This window comes from Bison bison, unplaced genomic scaffold, assembly GCF_000754665.1.
Source record: "Bison bison bison isolate TAMUID 2011002044 unplaced genomic scaffold, Bison_UMD1.0 scf7180017862695, whole genome shotgun sequence".
Classification (NCBI taxonomy): Eukaryota; Metazoa; Chordata; class Mammalia; order Artiodactyla; family Bovidae; genus Bison; species Bison bison.
Window position 1 is genome coordinate 75,406 of NW_011493267.1, and position 5,163 is coordinate 80,568.

A 5,163-nucleotide genomic window follows, 5' to 3' on the forward strand; every position below is an offset into this window, starting at 1 on the left:
TAGCCCAGCAAGGAACACCCAGAGCAGCAGAAAATAAATTTTTAAAATTAAAAAGAAAATAAAGAAAATTCTGAAGAAGAGGATCATGCCCTGTTGGGCAGAAAAACAGTGGGACAGAAGCCAGATCCTGATTCCTCTAGGCCCCGCCCTGTCGGCCCCGCCCTCTTGCTTTCAGTTCAGTCCCTGATGCCGCCTACGCCCCGCCCCTCGCCGGCCCCGCCCTCGCTCCGCCTGCGCAGGCGCAATTTCCCGCAAACCCGGAAGCGCAGGGAGGGGTGCAGCCCTTGGTTTTTCTGTCACGACTGGGTATTTTAGACGCCCCTCACGCCCCCGATCCGCCACATCCAAGGTTCAGGGGTCGTCATATACGTTAAGATCCCCTTCATCCACTCGTCCGCCCTCGGTAAGTCTCGGCATTATCGCGAGACATTCAAGGCATAACAGCTCCGCGGCAGATCGGAGGTCCTCGTCTATTTCGAGTTAAAATCGCTCTATAAAGCGGGTCTCCTCACTGGCCTTTCAGCCTTGGGTCCAGGTGACGCCTCTTGCCTGCTTGAAGTGCCTGCAGTGACTTCCACAGGCTCCGATCCTCCCTCTCTCTCTGTCTCTCTCAGCCGCGCTGTGCAAAGCTCTCACTCCCGGGGTGGATTCTCTTCTGCCGCTTGGCCATGTATACCCGGAGGCCACATCTTCTCCTCTGCCTCGGGGTCGTGCAGACATCACCCCTCTCCTGACAGCCTCCATATCTACGTAGCCTCAGGAGTCGGCCCCTTCCCTCCGTAGTCATCCTTTGCACTTTGCACTCACCGCGTTGGAGTTCTCTGCCCCACGCGCTGAAAGAGGTGACACGCACCCATTTGATTACATTCTTTGTGTTTCTTCTGCACAAAACGCATCCCACTGTCTGTGCTTGTCGCGGTGTGTTTACATTCCCGAAGCCCCACTGGAAAATGCATTTCGTGGGTAGGGGACATCTCCCTATCTCTTCTGTACCTGTGAATGTACAGGGTAGGGGATGAGAAAGACCGACAGAGAAAGGAAGAGTGAAAAAGAGAAGCTGAAATAGACGATGGACCAGGTGGATGTGGAGATACAGTCAGAGCAAAAGAGTGAGTCAGAAGAAACCTAGGTAGAAAGGCGCCTTCAAAAAGACAAAGGGAAGCAAACTGGGTGAGAGAGACCTTGATCAGGGTAGATGTGGGAACCGCAAGGGGCAGGTACCTGGAACTGAGAGAATGAGGGGAAAATAAAAGTATCGGTGCCCTGGACAACAGAGAGAGTGGTCCTGGGACAGAAAGAGGGGGAAAGAGGCGACAAGGAAAGCAGAGGGGGAAACAGAGCAGGGACGAATTCTCTGGTCTTAATCCCTTCCATGTCTTCCCTTTGCCCTCAGGACGAGAATCCAGACTCCACTGTAGGACTTTACAAAAGGGGGCTCCGGAGGTGGGGTGACCCTCCACAACTGGTCCAATCTGAGGGAAGATACAGGCCTTCCTATCCGAGGCTGACCAGACATTGTCCTGTGCAGCGAGGTGCTGTGATGTTGTGGAGGCCACTCCCTGTGGTTGAGTCCCATTTTCAAGTGGGGACTGAGTTGTGAGCTATCGGCAGCCAAACTCCTGGCTGTGGAGGAGTTTGTGTCTGAATCCTGAGAGGCAGACTGAGGAAGTTTGTTCTATGTAGTAACCTCTATGGGGTCTCTAATGAGTGCGAGGACCATTGACCCATAAGAGGTTAAAAGGAAGAATTTCGCAGACCATTTTGGGGGTAATCTGCTGTGTTTTAAGTGGATGGATCTCATTATTACTGCCCAAGCTTTACTGTCATGTGGGTTCTGCCGGATACAGATGACATCTTAGAAATGTTTCCAAGATGGAAGATATTAGAGTCTCCGTGGAAAACGTGGATTGTTGGAGACATCACTCTTGCATTAGGATGTTATGGCTGTGCCTGACTTTAGGGTGGGGTCTCCAAGAAGGAGGGCTTTCCTGATGGCTCCGACAGTAAAGAGTCTGCCTGCAGTGCGGGAGACCCAGGTTTGATCCCTGGGTCAGGAAGATCCCCTGGAGGACAGCATGGCAACCCACTCCAGGATTCTTGCCTGGAGAATCTCCATGGGCAGAGGAGCCTGGCAGACTCCAGTCTTTGGGGTCACAAAGAGTCCAACATGACTGAGCAACTAACACACACAGTCCAAGAAGGAATATACTGGATCCTGGGTTGGTGAGTGTCCTCCTGCCAGAACAAAAGCTATTGACATTTGGGATGTGCTGTGGGATCCTATGGCAGAGTGTGCACTCAGTAAGGGTTTCTGTCCTGTAATATTGTGGAGGGCCCACTGGGAGCTTGTAGGAGTGTCTAGGGGACTGGGGTCAGGTGCTAGGGGTTTTCATTGGCAGGAAGGTGCTGGGGGCAGGTCTCTGGGCAGGAACCTGCAAGGGCTGTAAGTCAGGACAGGATGGCACTCTTCTGCCACTCCTCACCAGGAGGGTAGCATGATCTGAGGGAAAGTGTGGGAAAGCTCCCGTGCTGGGACTTTGTGCGGGAGTTGACTGTCCTGAGTCGCTCCTGAGACAGTGAACACAGAGGACTGTCTGTTCCACGAGGTCCTACCTGTGTGTGTGTTTGGGGCACAGGAAGGGGGTGTGTTGATCCCAAGCACTAAACGGCATATTCTTGACACTCAGGACTGTCTTCTCAAGACCAGTCTTTGCCTGAAGAAGAAACCTTGAAGAGGAGGAAGAAGAAAGAACAGAAGTCAGGCATGGCTCTTTCTCAGGTAAGGTCATATTCTCAGTGGATTCTCAGTCTGTCCTTCCTGAAATGCCCTTCTCTGGACTCACAAATCGTGTCTGACTCTGAAGTGTCCTGTCTGAGTCCTCTATGTGCATACTCACCTGGGGCCTTCCCTCAGGGCCTGTTGTCTCCACTTAGATCCCATCTCCCCATGACCTGGTGACCTGGCCCTTGTGAGCAGGCTCCCCTGGGCGCCATCCTGGGCAGGGCTTCTCACCCACGGGTTGTAGACGGGGTGTCTCAGTGCTGTAGGGCAGCAGAGATTGCTTAGGGCCCATCTGGATGTGCTGTCTGCTCTCTGTCAACCAGGATGGAAGTCACGTTCTAATGTGTAGGCATGGTTGGAAAATTCTGGAAAAGGAAAGTAATAAGAGGAAACCAGCTCTGCCTGATTTAATAATGCATTCAAAGCTAAGCAAGTGAATCATGGTGTTTTTGGTTTCAAAATATTAATGATTCAGAATGCAGAAGAAAGTTCAGAAACAGACATCAGGGATTCAGGATGCTTCGTTCGATAATTGGCTTTAAAATGTGGAGTCAGTCTAAGTATCTAACAGGAGGTTTTAAAAAATTATTCTCAGTACATTCATCCCACAGGGATAATGGTATTCCTGTAAGGACTGCCTCCTAGCAGGTCTTCTAGGTAAAAAACAAAGACAGCGGAGCACAGAACTTTATCTTTGTCATCAGAGAGGCTATAGCCAAATTCTGGCTCCACCATTATTAATAAATTATTAAATTTTCTTTTAAGATCATGTGAGATATTTATTTATTTATATTTTTGTGGTCAAAATTCCAACAAAGCAGCGGCTTAACATCTTCTTCTCTGTCACCATGCCTCACGTCTCATTGAGGAACCACTGTTGTCAATTTTGTGGCAAGACTCAGCTCAAATTTTGTAACACTGCGTTTCACATCATTATGAGATTTTTAGGAAAAATTCTTCAAGACATGTTTGTGGTAATCCTTTATTATGCACATTTTAAAAATGATCACAGCATGTGGCTGGAAGTGGTTTTCACATTAGTAAACACAGATACACTTTGATCTTTACCAGGACATTCTCTTAATGAAGACACAAGGGACCTTTGCAGTTTTTTGTTGACGTAGAGAATGTGTCAGTGGCTACCTCTGAGCCTACTGACTTTTCAGCAGATGTCTGAGGATTTCTTGGGCATCTTAACATGTGACTGCTGGGACAAGAATGGCACATTTGGGACTGCCATGGTGGCCCAGTGGTAAAGAATCTGCCTGCCAATTCAGGATACACGGGACCGATCCCTGATCCAGGAAGATCCCACATGCCTTGGAGCAACTAAGCCCATGCAACACAACTATTGAGCCTGTTCTCTGGAGCCTGGGAGCTGCTACTACTGAACCCATGAGCCCTAGAGCCTGTGCTTCTAAACAAAAGAAGCCATCACAGTAAGACGCCTGTGCACTGCAACTGGAGAGTAGCCCCTACTCACCACAACTAGAGAAAAGCCTGTGCAGCAGTGAAAACCCAGCACAGCAAAAAAAAAGAATGGCGCATTTCATATTCTGATAGATTTTGTCAGATGTCCTCCCCTAAAGCTGCAAAGGTTCCATCCCCACTGCCAACCTCTGAGATTGCCTTCAATGTAAGCAAAGCTTCATACTGTATTCTTTTCATCTTCTGAAAATTTGGGGGGAAATCACAATCCTTTGTATCTCTGTTTTCCAGCTACTTGTGAGTCAGTTTCGTGCTTTTATGGAAATAAAACATGATTTTCATACTTTGTTCAGTTCTCTTTTGATATCTCTTTTTTAATATATCTTTTAAAAAGCTATGTTTTGTAGTTGAATTCTTTATACATGTCCTGGTGTCTTTCCTAGTTTAGCATGTCTTTGCTGCTGCTGCTAAGTTGCTTCAGTCGTGTCCGACTCTGTGCTACCCCATAGACAGCAGCCCACCAGGCTCCCCCATCCCTAGGATTCTCCAGGCAAGAATACTGGACTGGGTTGCCATTTCCTTCTCCAGTGCATGAAAGTGAAAAGTGAAAGTGAAGTCGCTCAGTCGTGTCTGACTCTTCGAGACCCAGTGGACTGTAGCCCACCAGGCTCCTCCATCCATGGGATTTTCCAGGCAACAGTACTGGAGTGGGTTGCTTGATCTTGCTTGAGAAGGCCTCACCTGGCATAATTTAAAAACACTGTCTTCTCTACAGTTCTAATCTTTCCTGTTTAAAATTATCTCTGTATTTCTTTTCATATTTTTCCATTATGGTTTATCACAGGATACTGAGTAGAGTTCCCTGTGCTCTATAGTAGGACTTTGTTGCTTATCCCTAAATCATCCAGTATTTCTTCAAAGGTCTATTGCTGTGATAAGTTCTTTTTTATGTG

The 5,163-nt window shown here is 48.3% G+C and overlaps 1 long non-coding RNA gene across 2 annotated transcripts in view; it reads left to right on the forward strand.

The window, feature by feature from the left end:
- The first annotated feature begins 256 nt into the window (after positions 1-256).
- Positions 257-5,163, forward strand: part of LOC104983463 — a 6,348-nt gene continuing 1,441 nt past the window's right edge. The window contains exons 1-3 of one of the 2 annotated variants that reach the window (XR_824653.1): positions 257-403; positions 1,394-2,223; positions 2,688-2,779. This is a non-coding gene — a long non-coding RNA (uncharacterized LOC104983463). Of the gene's footprint in view, positions 404-1,393; positions 2,224-2,687; positions 4,685-5,163 lie in introns of those variants that run through there. The other variant, XR_824652.1, reaches the window with a different exon arrangement.